This window comes from Arvicola amphibius, chromosome 12 (assembly GCF_903992535.2).
Source record: "Arvicola amphibius chromosome 12, mArvAmp1.2, whole genome shotgun sequence".
In the NCBI taxonomy this organism is placed as follows: Eukaryota; Metazoa; Chordata; class Mammalia; order Rodentia; family Cricetidae; genus Arvicola; species Arvicola amphibius.
Genome location: NC_052058.2, coordinates 45,112,985 through 45,133,214, shown reverse-complemented (window position 1 = coordinate 45,133,214; position 20,230 = coordinate 45,112,985).

The following is a 20,230-nucleotide window of genomic DNA, read 5'->3' as shown; positions in this document are numbered from 1 at the left end:
ACAGGGGATGTAGAGAATAGAATTGAGGAGAAGAGTAATTCGCACATGGAAACAAGATAGGACTCAGGCCTCAGTAAGTGGCAGGCCAAGGCCAGCAGCAGAAGGAAGGGACTCTTCAATGCCTGCATCGTCAGATCACAGTAAACTGTTCTGCAGAACCCACTTCTGTGCAGACTCATGCCTAAAACACCATGTGTGTTCTCTCACAAGGTGGAGGGCACGCTCATAGAGGTGAGGTGACCCCAGATTAAGCCTGGTCTATGCACTGAGAAATAAGGAGAAAAGCTAGTGGTCCCAGGAGTTAAGAATGTGTGTACATACTTATTATCTAACAGAAGCTAAAATAAAACAAGAAAGTTACAATGATTTTTTTGAAATATACCAAAGATTATGTAGTGTTGTATTTGAATATTAAGCAGACACTAAAAATTATAGGATGTAAGAATAAGTAACAATAAGAAACTCACAATGTAGCTTTAATATATAACTGTTTTGTCTTGGCTTGATTCTAAGATGATGTCTTTGACGGCACTGCCAACTTCACTCACTCCCAAATCACCCGAAATGCACACCTTTGTGCCACCTGTGGGGCATTATCACGACATCGGCTGAGAGAGGAAGGCCACTATGAGTGGCACCATTCCGAGGTTGGGCTTGGAGTTCAGACATTCATTGCCCTCTGTTCCTGATTCTGGACACTGCCTGATTGGCTGCTTCCAGCTCCTGCTGCCCTAACTTTCATATCATGGCGGACCTATATCTTCAAACTATAGCTAAAATAAGCCCTTTCTCCCTTAAGTAGCTTTTCTCGGGGCATTGTATTACAGCAACAGCAAAAGAAGCTAAGACAGCGACCTACTGCATTGCCCAGGTTCTGCTCAAACTCCTGGCTCTAGTAATCCTCCTGCCTCCATATTCTGTGTAGTTGCAATCACAGTTGTAGGGGTGGGGGGGGGGCATTAGCAGCTCTTTACGTTTGCTCTGAAAATTCTTACGAAGTGAAGACATAAAACAGGCACATAAGCAAGGGAAAACATTTTGGAGTTGTAAACACTGGCTGATTGACTACCCTTCCTGAGTAGAGGATGGGACAACCCAGGTCGTTTTCATCTTGGCAGCAGTATAACACAAACAGCTCTTTCTCCTGGGAGAAAAGCACATGGATTTTAAACTTTATTAGTCCTACTTCCAATCTCCAGTTCCCACCAATCTGCTCACCACAGCCCTCCACACCGCTTACCAGTGTTCCAGCCACACCCACCGCCACCCAGTGCTGTCCTCGGGCCCTCTGGTGCTTCCGCTCCGCTCCTCCAGTGCCCACAACAGCACTGTCCATCGGTCTGCTAGCTCAGCTGGCAAACATAAGTCCTTCTGTTCTAGGGCAAGCGGAGGGAACTACTTGGCCAGAAAATACTATAAAAAGTGGTAATATTCATTTATTTGCTCTAATTTCTTGCTCCAAAATGGAACTCTTGCTTTCCAGCTTTCTACCCTGAATGAATTTATCTGACATCTTGATTTTACTTTTCATAGCCCCGTCTGTAGGCTTCTACACTCATTTCACAAGTCTTATGCCAGAGAGCTCAGGATGTCACATACACATAAACACACACAGAGCTATGTACATACAGACATATACATATGGATGCATGATGACCGTATTGACTTCCCAGATTTTCATGCTGTTGCAATCTCATACGGACTTTGAAAACAGTTTTTTAAAAGGGTTGTGGCACATACGCTTGCATGGTCAGGTAGCTGGGGCTTTGTTTTTGAAAAGTTAATTCTACTAGAGACTATAAATAAACATAGAGACCGGATCACAAGTGTTGGCTACACCCTGCTTCCAATTATAATAGCATTTAGCAGACATTTGAATGCTGGTTTTTACAGAAAGCAAAGGTACTCAAAAACACTTGGAGCTCTTCCATTAGCCACGTAATATTTCAAGTCTGTAACTAAAGGTCCACAGGAGGCTGTTTCTTCAAGAACGTTAATCATTCTGTTCCATTATGGACAAGCTCGGGTTTGAAGTTCTTAGCTTTTAACCCTTCTCTGTAATTAGATCGGCATACTTTCCTGTTAAAAGACAATAGATCAATAAGTTAGCTGGAAGAAATATTCCCCTCTTCAGGCAACATATAATTAGCCTGTTAGCCTCAAATTTCTTTGAAGTAAATGGCTTGAAGTTCATTGTTAAATTACAATTCATGAAACTTGTTAAGCATCTACTATAGACTTGCTTACGTGGAGGGCTACAGAGCAAGTGTAACTCCAGCGTTTGTTTATACATACCTCCCCTGCCCCAAAGTCCCCTTAAAACTAAGCTCCCTGAAGAAAGTAAAGGCCCTCATGGTAAAGCAGCAGAGCAGGGGCCCAGCCCAGCCCAGCCCAGCCCAGCCCAGCCCAGCCCAGCCCAGCGCCTATACCAGATTAAACTCTCTCGAATGGCTCCTATGTGTTTCCACTGCATTGGTCTGACTCCTTTCGCCTTTATCTGGAAGACACTCTAAAAACGCAAATAATCATAAAAATAAACTGTAATTTTGGAGATCACGAAGGAAAACTGTATGAAGACAAAAGGGCTTGATCTGAAAGTTGAGATCTCCACTTCAGTGGATATTTCTCCGGGGACAAGCTTGAAGGCTATTCACGCAAATATCCTCAGTTCCTAGACCAGCGCCTGCGGCAATTCACGTCCTGAAATAATATAGATAATGTAACTCATGGCTTGAGGAGCCCGTGTAATGGGAAGCGACGGCTATCCAAGGGGTGCGTACAGCAGCGAGTGGAGATGATTTCTACAGCAGAGCAGAAATTCCCTCTGAGCTCAAGAGCTTGGCGGTTCTCTCTTTTTAACTTCATTTTAATTTATACTTTGTGTCTTTCCCATCATGCATCTCGATCCCGCTCATTTCCCATCCTTTTGTATTCATCCTCTGCCCTTGCAGCCTCCCCCAAAAAATAATTTAAAAGAAAAAAAAAGGAAAAATCTCCACAAGGAAGCTGCAGTGTGACACAGGGAGGCAACCAGTAAACTCTTTCATCCACGTATCTTTACTAGCAAGTGTTCATTGCAGAGTCATTGAAACTTCTGGTTCAAGGCCTCTGGTTTCTGCTGCTCTATGGATGCTGGGCCCCCACTGGGACCAATATTCTGTTGTTGCCCTGTGTCCTGGGGATCCTGAAGCTTTGGATCTGCAGAATTGCCTTCCTTCATGTGTTCTAGTAGGTCACAGATGAGTGGATGTTGGGGTGAGCCGACTCATAAACCTGGTTCTGGGCCTGGGTAGTTGCAGGGTTGGTCAGCATGCCAGCTCTCCCCTTTCTTCACCATGAAGGTGAGCTCTCCAGCATTGCCCTGGCTAGTCCACCCCTTGTAGGAATGAGCAAGGAGCAGAGCCAGTTCTGCTTTCGCATCCTCAGGGGAGGCTCTCCCACACCTGCACCTTCAGGACCAGCTCTGAGTTGCTCAGGCAAAGTGTGGCCGTCACTCTCTTGAGTGCTGCCCATAGTGAGGGGTAGGGATAGCTCTCCCACTCCTCTGACCTCAAGGGCAGCTCTCCCCGCCTCAGGCAGCGAGAAGTGGTGGGGTATCTCTCCCCAGCCCCTACCAACAAAGGCAGATGAGGGTGAGGCCAGATCTTCAGTGTTCAATTCCCACCTCCAGTTCACCTGTAATCCTATCAATAGGGTCAGCTCCGCTGTGCTGCCCAGTGGAGGTGCCAGGCCCCCTTTCCCTAGTGTTGTAGCTTGTAATGGGGAGGGTCAGTTCCCATACCAGCTAGAAGCGGTGGGGGCAAGGGGGAGGGCATCTTTCCCTTGCCCCCAGCACCACACTACAGACTAGGGAGGCAGTACCAGCTATGCCCCATCATGCCTACAGGGATGGCTCACCCGTGCCACTGTCTAGAGGGTCAACTGTGCTGCCCAGGTGAGGCTTAAGGTCAGGTTCCCCACCTGCTGCAGGTATCGAGGGACCAGGGAGGAGGGCATCTTTCCGTCACACCACATGGCAGATGAGAAGGGCACGATTTCCTGTTCTCCTGTTCTCACACCCTCAGGAACAGTTTGCCCATGCCCCTGCGAACAGGGTCAGCTCTATGGTGCTGCCCAGGTGAGGTGTAGGACCCTCTCTCCTAAGGGCTTCAGTCCGTGAGGAGCAGGACCAGTTCTCTGTAGTGTGGCAGCCAGTGAGGAAGTGAGGGGCAGGATCAACTCTGTACAGCCCTGTCCTTTCGACCTTCGGTGGTATCAGGAGCCATGGACACCAACACAGATTGGGTCTGCATCAGAGCCATGAACCCAGACATGGGCCCTGGCAGCAGCCCAGGCCCAGACATCACCAGGGGCCTGGGTGACAATCAAGCCACTTTCAGGCCACTGCTCATCACTTTTACCTCTTCAGATAGGCCTGTCCATAGGACATGCTCACTCTCCTCTCCCTCCCTCCCTCCCTCTCCCCCCTCTCTCTTTCTCTCTTTCTCTCTCCTCCTCTCTCTCCCACCCATACATTTGCTCATCATAATAGTGGCCACCTGTCCAGAGCTGCAAGGTATCTAACGGGCCTGTGTTTTCTCCTCAGAGCCCATTCAGACTATCCCAGGCCTGCGTGTGGTTCTCTTTGGCCAGCTCAGTCCCTCATAGCACTGGGCAGGAACATGCTTCCTCTCCTGAGTCAGGATCAGTGGTTCTTAATTTGTGGGTCATGACGCCAAAGGGGGTGCATATTAGATATTCTTCATATCAGATATTTACATTTCAATTCATAACAGTAGCAAAATTACAGTTATAAAGTAACAACAAAATAGTTTTATGGTTGGGGCCCACCACAACATGAGGAATGGTGTTAAAGAGTTGCCCCATTAGCAAGGCTGAGAACCATGCTTCATGTTCATTAAGAAATCTTCTTGCTATACTTGCAAGCAGATGTGAATCCAGGCAAATGGGTCCTGAATGTCCAGGCTGTCAGAATCACATGTGTCCCTGTGAACCATCAACACCTTAGCAACAAGTTTCACAAATAGATCGCCTACTTAGCGAGGCTAGACTGCCACAGTCCTCCAGCACCTTGCAAGTCCCTGATTGCTTTCACCCATAGTTCTCCAGTCAGTCAAAGCTAGAAGCTAAGCTGCACCTGGCTCCATTAAGGGGCAGATACTCCATGAGAATCCTAGCACAAATACCCAGGCAAACGTTTTCTTTAAAAATAACAACATCTTGAATTTTGCAGGAAAATGGATGGGGCTAGAAAACATCATTCTGAGTGAGGTAACACAGACACAGAAAGACAATTATCACACATACTCACTCATATGTGGTTTTTAAACATAAAGCAAAGAAAACCAGCCCACAATCCCAATCCCAGAGAACCTAGACAACAATGAGGACCCTAAGAGAGACATAGATAGATCTAATCTACATGGGAAGTAGAAAAAGACAAGATCTCCTGAGTAAATTGGGAGCATGGGACCTTGGGAGAGGGTTGAAGGGGAGGGGAGAGGTAGGGAAGGAAGCAGAGAAAAATGTAGAGCTCAATTAAAAAAAATACACGGGTAACTTCAGACATAGGAGGGTGATCACCAGTCACCAGGAAGAAGACAAATATGCAGAGAAACCATTTTTTTGATCCAGTGGTGAAGACTATAGTTTGGGGAAAATCTTGATTTTTTAACAGCCCTTGCCTCTCCTATATTCAAGAAATTTCTCAACCTCTAGCTTGCTAAGTCTTGTTCATAAGTAAAATAGATATAAACTAGATATATCTAGTTTTACAGCGATTGGATTTGAGAATGAATGCATTATTATTGCCTAATATAAGAGGCACATCAAATATCTTAAAAACAAATCTTTTTCTAAGGCCTTGTAGGTACCTGAACCCAATGCATCCCAAAATAAACATTTCTGTCCCTGTTCCCCTCTCTAATGTCTCAGCCCATCTTCTCCTCTGATCTATTGTATTCAGTGATGTGTGTCATTATTATGCCATCGATTACAATGAAATTCTCAAAAGTATCTTCCACTAATTTTTCCCTTTATATACTAAATCCATTTGTCATGAAGCCCCAATCAATTATTAAAATAGCTCATTTCCACCCATCCTGGCCTGTCTCCTGTAGCATCGCAAATGAGGCCTTACTGAAATATGGCTGAGCGAGCAACAGAAAGGGACCATTAAATCTCATGACACATCACTTTTAGTAAGTGCAGGTTCCCTTTTATGACTTTGCAATTCTGGCTTTTTCTTTAGGGTGGAGCCTGCTGATCAGGAAATCAGGGTTAAGCTTCATTCAAGTAGAGGTAACACAGTTAGGTGGCATTTTGGGGACTTACTGCAAGTACCCTGGATCTTCCCAAATCTAAAGCATCTCTCTGCCAAGTGCAGATTCTTCTTCCGCTTTTCAAACAGGAGCTGGAGGGCAGGAGGCAAGAGCACTCGCTCATGTAGCTGTTGCTAAGAGGCTTCTGTGCTGCATGGCACGAGGGAGGGGTACGAAGGGGAGGCAGGGGGGAGGAGGGGGAACGCTGGGCTTCCTCATGCTGTAGCAAGTGGCTTCCCCTGAAAGAAAAGGGCAAGCTGGAGGCTGTTGTTGAAATCGACATTGCATCACTTCTGCCTCATGCCAGGCTTAATTGACAGGTCAGCCTCACTTAATGAGAAACAGGATTGCAAAGCAGTGTGGATGCCAGGGTGATGGAGGGCTGTCGGTAAGGACCACACATCACACCAGCAACTGACCTCTGGTCCCATGGATGTGTGTGTCTCTGCGTGTGCATCTGTGTGTCTCTATGTGTGCCTGTGTTGTCTGTTGTCTATGTGCAGTCATGGATGACTTCTATTAGCCATGCTAGTTCAAGCTGTGGTTTCCAAGATTATAAACGCATCCTTGATGATCAAAGTCACTCCCAAGCTGGAATTTATGAAGCTGCGGACCTAAAACCGTGCTGAGAGCCACAGCATTCCGGGGGAGGGGGGTAATCTAGCTGATCACACTCAGGCAATTCTAAGTAACCAGTTTAAACAACGGTCTACAACATGCTTTGATCCTGATGGAGCATTTTTATTCATGCATGTACTCTCTAATTTTGTTTCTTAGTTTACGGGGGGGGGGGGGGGGGAGCTATAAAGCCTCCATGATGAAATGTTGATTACGTCTTCCCATTTGAGCTGGACACCTGAAGTAAATTATGGATTCCGCTTCAGCTTTAATAGCCTCATCTTTACCAACGGTGGTGCAAAGGCCAGCAATATCAACACTGAAGTGGGACTTTATTAAAATCGCAGCTAGACCTTGCTTCAGACCTGGTAAATCAGGATCAATGCTCTCAAGAGGCCTGGCAGCATTTCCACAGTGCTTCTCTGGGAACTACTTTCCAGCCTGCAGAGGCCTCCGTGGTATTACCCCTGGCCAGAGAACACTATTGGAATCCACTGCGCCCCACTTGTATCGAAACCCTGAGGGCCGAGCAGCCTCAATATGTCCTCCTCCACTGGCCAGCCTCTCGCTTAGATTTTCCCAGGAAAAGAATTACTCATTCCAGTTACTGCTGCAATGCAGAGTAAATAGAAATCTGCCTCTGGGCAGGTGGGTACAGGGATCGTGGCTCTTCGTTTGTATTTAGCTTTCCTCCCTTCGTTAAATATAGATGCACCAGGGCTTTTCACGAATGTCACAGTGCAAGGCTTGCTGCTTTTCAAAGGGTAAATTGCAATTCTTATTGTTGATACAGTGTCCCACAATGAGCAGTTGATCACGCCACTTCCCCGAGTCTCTGTTCTTCCACAAGTAAAATGAAAGAACAATAATGAAATTATCCTTTCATTTTTGCTTATTTACTGTCATTTGAATATATAGGCTTCAAGTGTAAAGCGTAAGGAGTCTTAGCAGGCACATAAACTAAAATAGAGTATGTCCATAACCGGTAATGTCGTCTTGCCTGACCCGGTCAGTCCTACCCCTGGGAAGAAAGAGTGGAGAGATTTTCTGGGCAGTATTTAGGACTTAGTGCTGGAAATGACATTTGTTTGAGTTTTTTTTTTTTAAGAAAAACAAAGCAGAAATTCACTCAATGTCTCACGCAGAGCTGAAAGTTAACTCTTGAATTGCAATTCGTCATTCTGTCTCCTGTACCCTGAATAGTGTGGAAGGGTGGACGTGTGTGGTTCTCATCCCTATGTATGTGTGGGAGGGTAGACTTGCATGGCTTTCATCTCCATAAGAAAGAGTGGACACACATAGCCTTATCTCCTTGGGGAGAGGGGGGCCCAGAGCTCCTGTCTCCATATGGGAGTGGAAGGTGGACATGCATGGTTTCCATCAATCAGTTTCCCCATTGTTTGATTGCTGTTGAGCTTTGTGTAAGTAGAATCACGTCAGACATGACAACAGTCTCTACCCTCTTTATTCAACACAGGGGTTTCAGGAGCCTACTGGGTATTCCACACGTGAGTAGTTTTCATGAGTCTCATTGAAATTAAAATGAAGTAAATATGGAAACATATTCTCCCAAATACTTTTAGAGTAGGAAGGAATCAAATGAGAGCAGTCAAAGGCTCTAAAATTTCCCTCTCCCTTAATATTACAGATACAGGGGTTAGATAGTTGTCACCTCTTGAATGGCCTGGCTCTGATGCTACTATCTCCACTCTGATATCAAATATATTCTAAAGATAGCAGCAAATAGCATAGGCCAGCTCTCCCAGAGCCAGGCAGCTTTAGCTAATAATAAGATTGTTTTTCTATGACTGGAAGAGATACCCAGCATTCATATTATTATATCTGATGAGAAGCTTCTTGGAAAGCTATAGGATCCTTATCCGGCCACTGTCACTAGGCAACATGGAGCAAACAGCCCCTAGAAGCCTTTTCTGTGCATCAGAGCAACTAACCTATTTCTGATCATTCATATTCAGGAGGCATGCTCAGCACAGACTGTAAGAAGGATAGCTTAGACAAGATGGCGATGATGGTTGATGACGATGATGGTGATGGTTTATTACCAGTCTTAGCAATGACGGGGCACTGGCATGAGTTTGTGACGATGGATCCCAAAGCAGTGACCCAAGCCCCAAACCAAAGTCATTGTCCTGGCCAAGAAGATCCAATAGCTGGTATGAAGCAGATAATTAAGAGAATTATTTGGCAAATTCAAGGCCTTAAACAGCAGACTAATGGATGACTCTGTAGCAATAGTTTTCCTACACACAATCATAATAATTATGTATCATGATAATTATGTATCATAATCATGACACTTGACATGTTTTCTGTGGCCCTTCTTTTCAGTTCTGCATGAATAAACATATTTTCTGATGCATGTTGGTATTAAGTAGCCCCTTCAACTTCAGCATTAGGGAGAGGGGCAAGAACAATATTATTATTATAGCATAGTTGTATTATTTGTGTATATGTTATAGTAAACTTCTGGTAGAAACTAAAGAAAATTGGGGGGAATCTAATCTTTGATATTAAGGCCAATACAAATGCACTCAGAAGAAATGTCTTTTGACTATGCTTCCCTGTTAATTAATATGGTAGAAGGTTAGCCAGGAGCTGGTCCTATGAGGTATCATAAGTTATATAGAACTGTTAAGCGTCAAATTATAAAAAGTATTTCAAGTGTGTTGGCACCATGAACAATTTAGAGGCAGAGACTAATGGACTTGTTGTCTGCTTAGATCCATTTCCCAATGTGCCACACTAATTAATCTCTGTTTCACATGTATTTGCTGTCCAAATGAACCTGTCCTTGTCTCAAAGATGGCTGCAGTGGTCCTTGCATGCTTACTTTTAGGTTATTGTATCCAAAAAGGAAATGAAGATCTGCCACAAGTCACCACATATGCTTGCCCAAAACACACCCAATGTGAAATTCAACTTTACAAACTTATTTTAGGGGAAGTCAAACTTAGGGTCACTGTGTTTAGTATGACATTATTTGATAAACAGATAGATGATAGATAGATGAATAAAAAATAAATAATAAAACCACAATAATGTAAAAAGTGTTTCCTGTGTGCCCACATTCTATGTTTTTGTTTCAAATATGATTTTTTGAGTCTATCATACAATAATGCAAAATTTTCTTAACAAGGATATAAGACTTAACAGAAATTATAAAACAAAATGCAGTCTTATGGAAGATTGCAGAAATCTGGATAAAATAGATTTCAGAATTTGTCAAATGAATTTAATCAGTGTTGGTAGAATGTGCTACTGTATGATCCAGCACTTCTAAGTATTTATTCAAGAGAAAGGAAGCCATGTGCATGAATAAGACTGCCCTGTTGTGAGAGCCCACTTATTTGTTCCTGGCTGCTCATCCCTGAAATAATCACATAGAAGCCATATTATTTGCAATACTGTTTAGCCAATAGCTTAAGCGTATTTGTGGCTAACTCATATCTTAAACTAACCCATCGCCATTAATCTGTATATCACCATGAGGCTTTGGCTTACCAGATAAAGTTCCAGCATCTGTCTCGGGCAGGGCTACATGGCTTCTCTCCCACTCTGCCTTCTTTCTCCCAGCATTCAGTTTAGTTTTCCCCTCTTAGCTCTACTCTACCCTATCAGGCCAAGTCAGTTTCTTTATTCATTAACCAATAAAAGCAACACATAGACAGAAGGACATCCCACATCATTTTCTCTTTTCTGTTTAAGTATAAAGGAAGGTTTTAACTTTAACATAATAAAATTACATATAACAAGACAGTTATCAAGCAAGAATTACAGCTACAATATTTATATCTATTTTATCTTTTGTCATAATTAAAGAAAACTATATTTATAACTATCTATTCTTCAACTCTATCCAAGACCCCAGAAGGATATAATATTACCTAGGTAAACAGTAAGTGCATTATAAGCAACTTCCAAAACTCTAGAATTGACACAGACATCTCGCTGCCTGGACAGTCACTTAAAGTTCTTCTGTATCATTGGGGCATCTAATCTTCAGCCTATAGGCCCATAATATCTAGCAGACTTTTTCATGAAACAGGAAATTTGAAGATCCATTCTGCCTTGTAATGGCAAAGTCCATCAGTTGCTTTCTTCTGTGTCCTGCAGAATATCTGGCAGACATTTCATGTAGCAGGAACCCTGAAGGACCATCTCACCTTAAGGCAAGTTCAGCAGTCATTTCTATGTGGGTCCTGCATGTCCAGTTTATAATATCAAGCAGTCCAGGCAGGAACATTTTCTTTCTTGCCCAAATGATTAGCCAACTTCATAAGGAGCCCCTTTGATGCTTGTCATCCACTTGAAGTAGATTGATGCTGCCAGAAGCAGATGTGTCTCTTGTCATGAAAAGTCTTAAGTTCCTAAAACATTTTAAATGTTTTAAGTTTTTGAAAGATTTGAAGATTATCTATCTAACCGATATATATGTCTATATATCTAGAAAACCTAACTAACATGACTACACATTTGACTATTATAGATGACTATCTATTAACCTATATTTCTTAAATAATACATTATATTTTCAGATGAACTGCACAATCACAATACTCTAATCAAGAGCAAAAACATACATATAACAAGATGGACCCAAAACCTGCATCAAGAGTCCAAGATCCATACCAATACAAATTATCCATCTCTATAGCATAACAAAATTGACCTTAAATTTATATTAATAAAGCAATATCAATACCAATACAAATATTCATATCTATATCGTATCCCTCTTTATATGTAAACAAACATTTAAAAAACAATATTTGGGAATATGGGCATAGTTTTCTCCAAACTGCTTCCTGCTTTTTGTTGGGTGAAGTAATTTTGGGGGGTGTTCATGGCTACTGTTCAGGAGATCTTGGTCCATCAAACCACATTAGCCTGGAATGAATTCACAGGTTCTTATCGTCTGTGCAAACAAAACAAAAACCTCTTTTCCAAAGCAACATATCCTTAGACCCAAATTTTGAAGACAAACTATCCTTAAAGTGTATATATTGGTTACTTATCCCCTTCACAATTGAAAAATTCAAAGAAAACACAATAATATACATAATCTAGACTCTCTGTGTATTTCCATCTTTATGTGACTTATTTTTCTTTACTCCTTTAATCTATGGCTGTCTGTACTCTGTCTCTTTAAAGACTTTACCTTTTTTAAAACCATTTACTTCTTTTTATAACTGTCTATATTCTTTTTCTTCTCTCTCCCAAGCCTATGTACATGGCCCATTTAGAGGTCTTTTCATTTAAATTTGTCTTTATTGTGTATCTGTAATCCTTTTCTGACCAGGACTGCTTCTTAAAATGCTAAGTGTTTCTTAAAATCCTAAGTGGTGGCATTGCTAGGGCAAAAACAGCCCTGCCTGCTTGCTCTGCCCAGTCCAACATGGTGGAAGTCTGTTCACTGCCCCAGGAGTGTTAACACAGCTTTATGAAACAACAGATTAATAAGCACATGAATTGTTGTCAAGCCACACAATGGGATATTACCCTATGATTTTAAGAACAATGGCCTAGCATGGATAACTGATGGCGTAAATCACAAACAATCCCACACCAGTTTGGAATTATGATTAATAGAATGGTTATTTATTTAAAGGGGAAAAACTTACAGATCACCGTCCCAGACAACAGCCCTCTGCGCAATCAGGAAGGGAGCCTAGTTATCAAAAGCAGAGCCGGAAGCCAGAGAGCAAGCGGAGGGAAGTGGCCGCATTTTTAAAAAGAGAGACCACGCCCCAATGGGCTGGTATCTCAGCGGCTATTGGCTGAAGGAGCAGAAGGAGCTCCCGCAACACCTCCCCCTTTTGTTTAAGTAAGAGAGTCCTAAACCTACTATGAAATTATATACAATAAGCACAAATATCCTATTCCAACTAGCTTAAGTCTTATATAATAAATAACTTGGCCAAGTCATGAGAGGAAAGTAACTACATTTATATAGTCTTCAACCCCATCGAAGATCTGAGAAGGAAAATAATGTTACCTGAGTAATTAGGAAGTGCATTCAAACAACTTCTAAAACATGCAACAAATCACAGAGACAACTAGCTACCTGGACAATCACCCAAAGTCACATTTGCGCATTGAAGCCAGGGGGATATGATATAGAGATGAATAATTTGCATTGGTATGGATTTTAAGGTCAATTTTTTATATGTATATGTATTTCTGATCTTGATTAAGCTATTGTGATTGTAGTTCATTTTAAAGAATGTAATGTATAATTAGGAAATATAGGTTAATGGATAATCATCGATAATAGTCAAGCTTGTAGTCATGTTAGTCATTTTCTAGATGTGCATAGATATATTTCAGATAGGCATTCTTCATATCTTTCAAAGACTGCAGAATATGGCATTTAATGTTTTAATAACTTAGGGTTTTTCATGATAATGAGACATGTCTGCTCCTGGCAGCACCAATCTACTTCAAGAGGAAGATGGGCATTGAAGAGGCTACTTATGGAGTTTGATAGCCCTTTGGGCAAGAAACTGCTCTTACCTGGACTGTTGCATAAACTGGACACAAAGAACCCACAGAGAGAGGACTGCTGAACTTGCCTAAAGGTGAGACGGTCTTTTGGGGTTCCTGATTTGTGAAAGAGTCTGCGAGACATTCTGCAGGACACAGCAGAAAGTGACTGAACTGTCTTTGGAATTTCCTGCTTCATGGAAATGTCTGCTGGACACTATGGGCCTGAAAGCCGAAGATGGATGCCCCAACGGTACAGAGGAACTTTGGGTGACTGTCCAGGCAGCGAATTGTCTCTGTCATTTCTAGAGTTTGAAAGTTGCATATTTCTTGTTTACTTAGGTAATATTATATCCTTCTGGAGTCTTTGATGGAGTTGAAGAATAAATAGATAGTTATAGCTTTCCTTAGTTATGATAAAAGATAAAATAGATTTAAATATTGTAACTGTAATTCTTGCTTGATAACTCTTTTGTTACATGTAATTTTACTATGTTAAAGTTAAAGCCTTTCTTTTTTGTTTAAACAGAAAAAGGGGAAATGATGGAAAAGTGTCTATGTGTTACTTTCATTATTAATAAAGATACTGCCTTGGCCCTTTAAGAGACAGAAAATTAGGTAGGAGGAGTAGACAGAACAGAATTGTGGAAAAAAGGAAGCAGAGTTGGGGAGACACTTCAGGCAGTCGCCATATGCTGTCGCCATGCTTCTCCTCTCTGAGATGGACGCAGGTTAAGATCTCTCCTGGTAAGCCACACCTCGTGGTGCTACACAGATTACTAAATATGGGTTAAAGGAAGATGTGAGAATTAGCCAATAAGAGGCTACAGATAATGGACCAGGCAGTGTTTAAAAGAATACAGTTTCCGTGTAATTATTTTGGGTAAAGCTAGCCGGGTGGTGGGACACAGCCCCGCCGCTCCTTCTACAGATAACCAGTTATAGCAGCATTATGCTTAGAGAGAGAAACCAGGCATAAAACACTATGCACTGTATCATTTTACCACAGGTAACAGAAACTGGAAAGGCATAAGCAGTGGTAGAAAACAGCTCTATAACTGTCAGAACACAGTCCAAAAATGGAGTCATGCAAGGGGATTTTGAGTATTGTGAGGAAACCCCAAGAAAACAAGTCTCGTTCTTGGGGTGTGTTGTTTGTGTCCCTTCCAGGTGTATTGATAGGAATGAGTTTATTTCAGGTATTGTTATTCATGTGCCTCTATGGAAAAACATGGTTTGGTTGTACCATGTGTGGTTTGTCCCTGTGACTAACACCTTACTCATGTGAGCCTTCTTAAACATCAGAGTATAAGAGTATAAACTGCCTGATGCTCTAAATAAATTGGCTATTGCATGAGACCTTAGTTCACCTCAGTTCTAGGTCCTGCTCTCCCAGGACTAGAGCGGTGAACAAGGAACTACTTGTGCCAAGTGGAGAATTGACTTCGAGGGGATGGTGATATTCTGGGTCATGAAGACTGGGTGTGCAGGGATGTACATGTGCAAACACTCACCAAGCAATGAATTCAAATGAGAGAATTTTATCTTATGCAAATTGCACCTCAATAAGCTGATTAAAACCAGCTAAGAGAGGATCATTAAAGTTATGGGCTAGTGTTAGCAGAGTAATCAGGGGTGTAGCGTAAGATTTTATCATTAAAAATAGACATTGACTATAGAATGAGAAAGAGGCTGTTACATTTGCTGCTATGATATGAGGAAGACCTAAGCACAGGATGCAAACACATCCAGAGGCAGCTTCAGGAAGAGTATACCAGGAAGAGTGTACTTCCTGGCAGAAAAGTCAGTCCACAACCATCATATGCGGAACTAAGCACATACCTGTTTTCACTCTCTACATAATGCTTGTAAAATTATCAATGCTACAGTCCTCTGATATGAGATCACAGAGTAACACCACATTGTGTGAATGTGTCATAATTCACATAACTAGTCATCTGTGGGTACACAAAGATGCTCAAACATTTTTATACCAGACCCCTTATGAACACATGATTTTATTTTTCTTGAATGCTTTCATGGACAAATGGTTAAAAACATAATTAAATGGACCTGAAAAAAGAAAAAATAATGTATTATAACAAGAACTATTTCAGAAAACACTAAAATTCAAAAACAAATACAGACATATAAATGAAAGGTGGAGAGATTAATAATAGGTTGACAGATAAAACATGATAAGTAAACACTAGACTTATAGATAAAAGGTAGATGATAGATAGATAGATAGATAGATAGATAGATAGATAGATAGATAGATAGACAGATAGGCAGACAGATGATAAATTGCTGGATCAATGGGTTATATTACTTTCAACAAGAGCCCCTGCCAGGAATACCAAGGTCATCCCACAGCAAAAGCACCTGTAGGAAGTGATAAGCTTCATGAGCATCACTTGATCAGAAATATAAGGAAGAGTTTACTCTAGAATGATGTCAGTAGTTTGACCTCAAACATTTTTATAGAAGGGACAATTGAGGTAAATTCCAGTTGAGGCAAGCAGAGATAACTGTGAAAGCTCCAAGAATTAAAACAGTTCCATTATTACTTAACAATGATCACTATAGTTGTTATATTTGTGCATCATACTGCAATAATTATACCATTATGTCACAGTGAAATTGTAACTAAAAGCTTAAACAGACTGAGATGTGGGAAAGTGTGCTCTTGAATTTTTAATAAAAGAAACAGAATGAGCCTGCTTGTTGAGCACCACCAGGTACCACCTGAACTACAGATGGCCATCTCACATGGCTTGAATACTCACATCATGGGATTCCTTGCTTCTCAAAACACATTGCATGGGCCAGCATGTGGGTTACCATCAAAGATTCCCATACCCTGTTCATGATCTGATGACTGATCAGTTTGCCTCTTGACCACCTCCACAGACAACTGCGTGCACACCTGGGACCAGACAACAAGCTCCCCAGCTGCAGTCAGGCTTGGAGAGCAGAGACCTGCTCTTCATATATAGACTCATTTAAAGGTTCAGAATTGATGACTCAGAAGCTCTCATAGGCCTCACTATGACAAGAAAGAATTGAATCCAGTCAAGGGGTGGAAAGACGAGAAAAATAATGTGGAAATAGTCACGTGACCAGAGGGGCAGCACACGGGCAGAGATGCTGAGCACTGGGAGAGCTGTGATGAGCTCATGCTTTCAGCTGAATTGCTGAACAAGGAGAGCAGCCTGGCACTTGGAAGCTCCTGCAGCACTGCTGGTTCAGCCATCATGTGCCCTCTATTGCTATATCACCCATCTTCTGGATCTACCCAGAGAAACTTTGAGAGAAGGACCAGAGCAGAGCTTCATAAGGATGCTCTAAGACCTCTGGGAAATGAGAACTAGCGGTGACAGCTAAAGCAGAGTGGCCAAAAGAAAGCATGCCATTTCCTTCTCCCTTTTAAATAAAGACTTTTATCCTTTGAACATTTCATACATACATACACATATTCACCGCCCCCCCCCCACTACCACCCTCAGATGCCCCACACCAGGATGACCACCAATCTAACTCTCTCCCACCATCTCCTCTCTCTTATTATTGTCATTTTTTTTTTTTTGGTTTTGTTTCTTCAAGACAGGGTTTCTCTGTAACTTTGGAGCCCGTCCTGGAACTAGCTCTTGTAGACCAGGTTAGCCTTGAACTCACCAAGATCCACCTGCCTCTGACTCCCGAGTGCTGGGATTAAAGGCGTGCGCCACCACCGCCCGGCCTTATTATTGTTATTTTCAACAGCTCTGTGAGTCCAATCAGTGCTGACACACAGGTGTGGGACTATCCCCTGGAGCATGAACAGCCCCAAAGTCACTCACCCTCTCTCAGCAACCATCAACTGCCAGTAACTCCTCAGCTAGAGGTGAACTTCAGGAGATCCTCTTCCATACTCAAATTTTAGATTAATCCACATAGAGTCGCATTTTTTTTTACCTTACCTATCCCCAACTACTGCTCTTTAATGCTCCCACCAGGACCACCGACCCCTCTCTCTCCTAGATGAGATTTCCAAGACAGGCTTTTTTCCAGTTAGGGGAGCAAAGTTGAAGAACAATATATAAAATAAGATGCCATTTCTAAAAAAAATATGGATATTTTTTAAACTTCTATGGGTAGTTTTGCAACATTGTGCCTATAGGTTACAGGCAACCACACAGGCCAAGAACTGAGGGAGCAAGGAAAAGAGCTAATAACTGTTTCCTATGGAAAGGATGTTAGTCTATCAGCAGCTCATGATAAAGGTGTGTGTGTGTGTGTGTGTGTGTGTGTGTGTTACTTTACTTTTTAGCACTAAGAATAAGGAAAATAAAACTTGAGAGGGAAATATTTGTATAAACCCATGTTATTTGGTGTTTTTCACTGAAGCTTGAGCAGAAAATACTTTTCCATGGAGCTGACCTTTTTACTTAAAGTGAAGAATAAAGTCGGCAGAATTATCATTTTATGGGATGCTGTCTGGGTTTTTTAAATGGAAAATGTTTTAACATCTTTACACATAAAAATGAAAATCTTTGAAAAAAATGTTTCGCTATAAAACTCTTGACATTTGCTGAGTGCCTTACACTGTTACCAGTTATTTCCTCCCCGAAGACTATTAAAACATTTCAAGTAATGTGAAAAACTAGCTTTGCTCAGAAGTTTTAGCATTTCCCACAAAATATAACATTGGCATACATTGTCATGCAAATCGTGTCAATGTGTGCTTCCTTCCCAGCCCCCAGGACCACAACCCTCTGACTTCCACCTCAGTCTATGTGATCAGTCCTTCCTGTGGTCATGTGCCTCAATGATGTACATTCCCCCTGAGCCTGAGAACCTTCCAGGTCATCCCACCTATCCGCAGAGCAGTTTTCTGAGAACATTATCTCTTCCCTTGTGATCAGCTTCCCTTCTCCACCTGGTTATCATTCTACTTGCGATATAAAGAATCATACAATCACTGCATTCCTAAGCTTCCTCTACTCTCTGGAAGCCTCCCTCTAGGGCTCCTGTCTCCAGCATTGTTCCTCAGACAGTAGCAGACCAAGTCAGTGGCATTGCTAGTGCCCACTCTCATTGATCAAACCTGCGATCTCTTTTTTGACCTCCACCATTTGAGCTGTCAGAAGGATTTAGCATGAGTTCCTGCTTTCTCTCCGGAAACATCTTTTCCACTGGGCTTCCAGAATACCATATACCACTACCTCCCAAGTTCCTTTCTGTCTCTGTGGCAATTCCTCTGTCTCTGTGGCAATTCCTTTTGCCTCCTTTCCTGGTTTTTCACTTTGGATATGTTTGGGGGACTTTAAGGAATTATATTCAGTTACCTAATTGGACATCTACATTTGAATGTCTTAAAAAAAATTCAACCTCATAATGTGTGGAGATGGGGTCTTCGTTCTTCCAGCTTTCCTTCTCTACTCTCAAAACAATAGGAGCTGGAGAGATGGCTTAGCGGTTTGGAGCTCTTGTCACATTTGCAGGGGACACTGGTTCATTTTACAACCATCCATAATTCCAGTTCCAGGAGATCTGGTGCCCTTTTCTGACTTCAATGGAGACCAGGACACACGTGGTACTCATATATACATAAATGCAAAACACACACACACACACACACACACACACACACACACATATATATATATATATTGATTAGCAGATTTGCTGTGTTTGTTTGTTGTTTAATTTTTCGTTTATAGGAGATAGTCATATCTGAAGTATACCCAACAAAGCTCTTCCCTCATTCTAAGACTTCTGTTCCAAAACTTTCATTGATGTAGAAGAGTTTTCATTTCATGCGTTCCCATTTGTTAGTTCTTGAAGCTATTTCCTGTTCTACTGGAGTCCTGTTCAGAGCATCTCTGCCCAGACTTATATTTACAAGTTTATTTTTTCATTTCCTCTAATAATTTTAGTGCTTCCCAGTTTACACTAAAGTCTTTGATTCTCATTGGATTGATTTTGTACAGGGTGAGAAAGATGCCTCTAACTTCAATCTTCTGGAGTTAGATATCCAGTTTTGACAGTGCTATTTATTAGCTATGCCATCTCTATTTTCCACACCTTTGTCAAAATGTAGGTGACCACAGCTGTGTAGATTTGCTCCTGGGTCCCTTATTCTAGTCCATGGCTGAATGTCTATACTGTGTCAATACGGTGTGGTCTTGGTCACTATGGCTCTGTAGTATAATTTGAGGCCAAGTGCTGTGATATCTCCAGCTGTGTTCTCTCTACTAAGGATTGTTCTGACTATCAGTAGCCTTTTGTGTCCCCCCCCACCACCCCATATTTCAGAATTGATTTTTTCTAGTTTTGTAAAAAACATCATTGGTAATTTAATGTGTACTACAGAATCACTATTATTAAAAGAACACAAGCAAGCAACCAAAAACAAATGCTAACAAGGATTTGGGGAAAGAAGTTTTATTCACTGCTGGTGGGAGTATAAAGTAACACATTCATTATAGAAACCGGAATGGAAACCAGGCAGAGGTGGCACACACCTTTAATCCCAGCACTGGGGAGGCAGAGGCTGGCAGATTTCTGTGAGTTCAAGGCCAGCCTGATGTATAAGAGCTAGTTCCAGGACAGCTAGAAATGCTACACAGAGAAACCCTGTCTTGAAAAACCAGGAAAAAGAAAAGAAAAAAAGAAATCAAAATGGAGTTTCTCAAAAGAAAATATAATTACTATATGACCCAACTATACAAATCCTAGGCATCTACTCAATAAATTATACATATTATCACATATTCGGACACCCAATGCCTCTTGCCACTTTC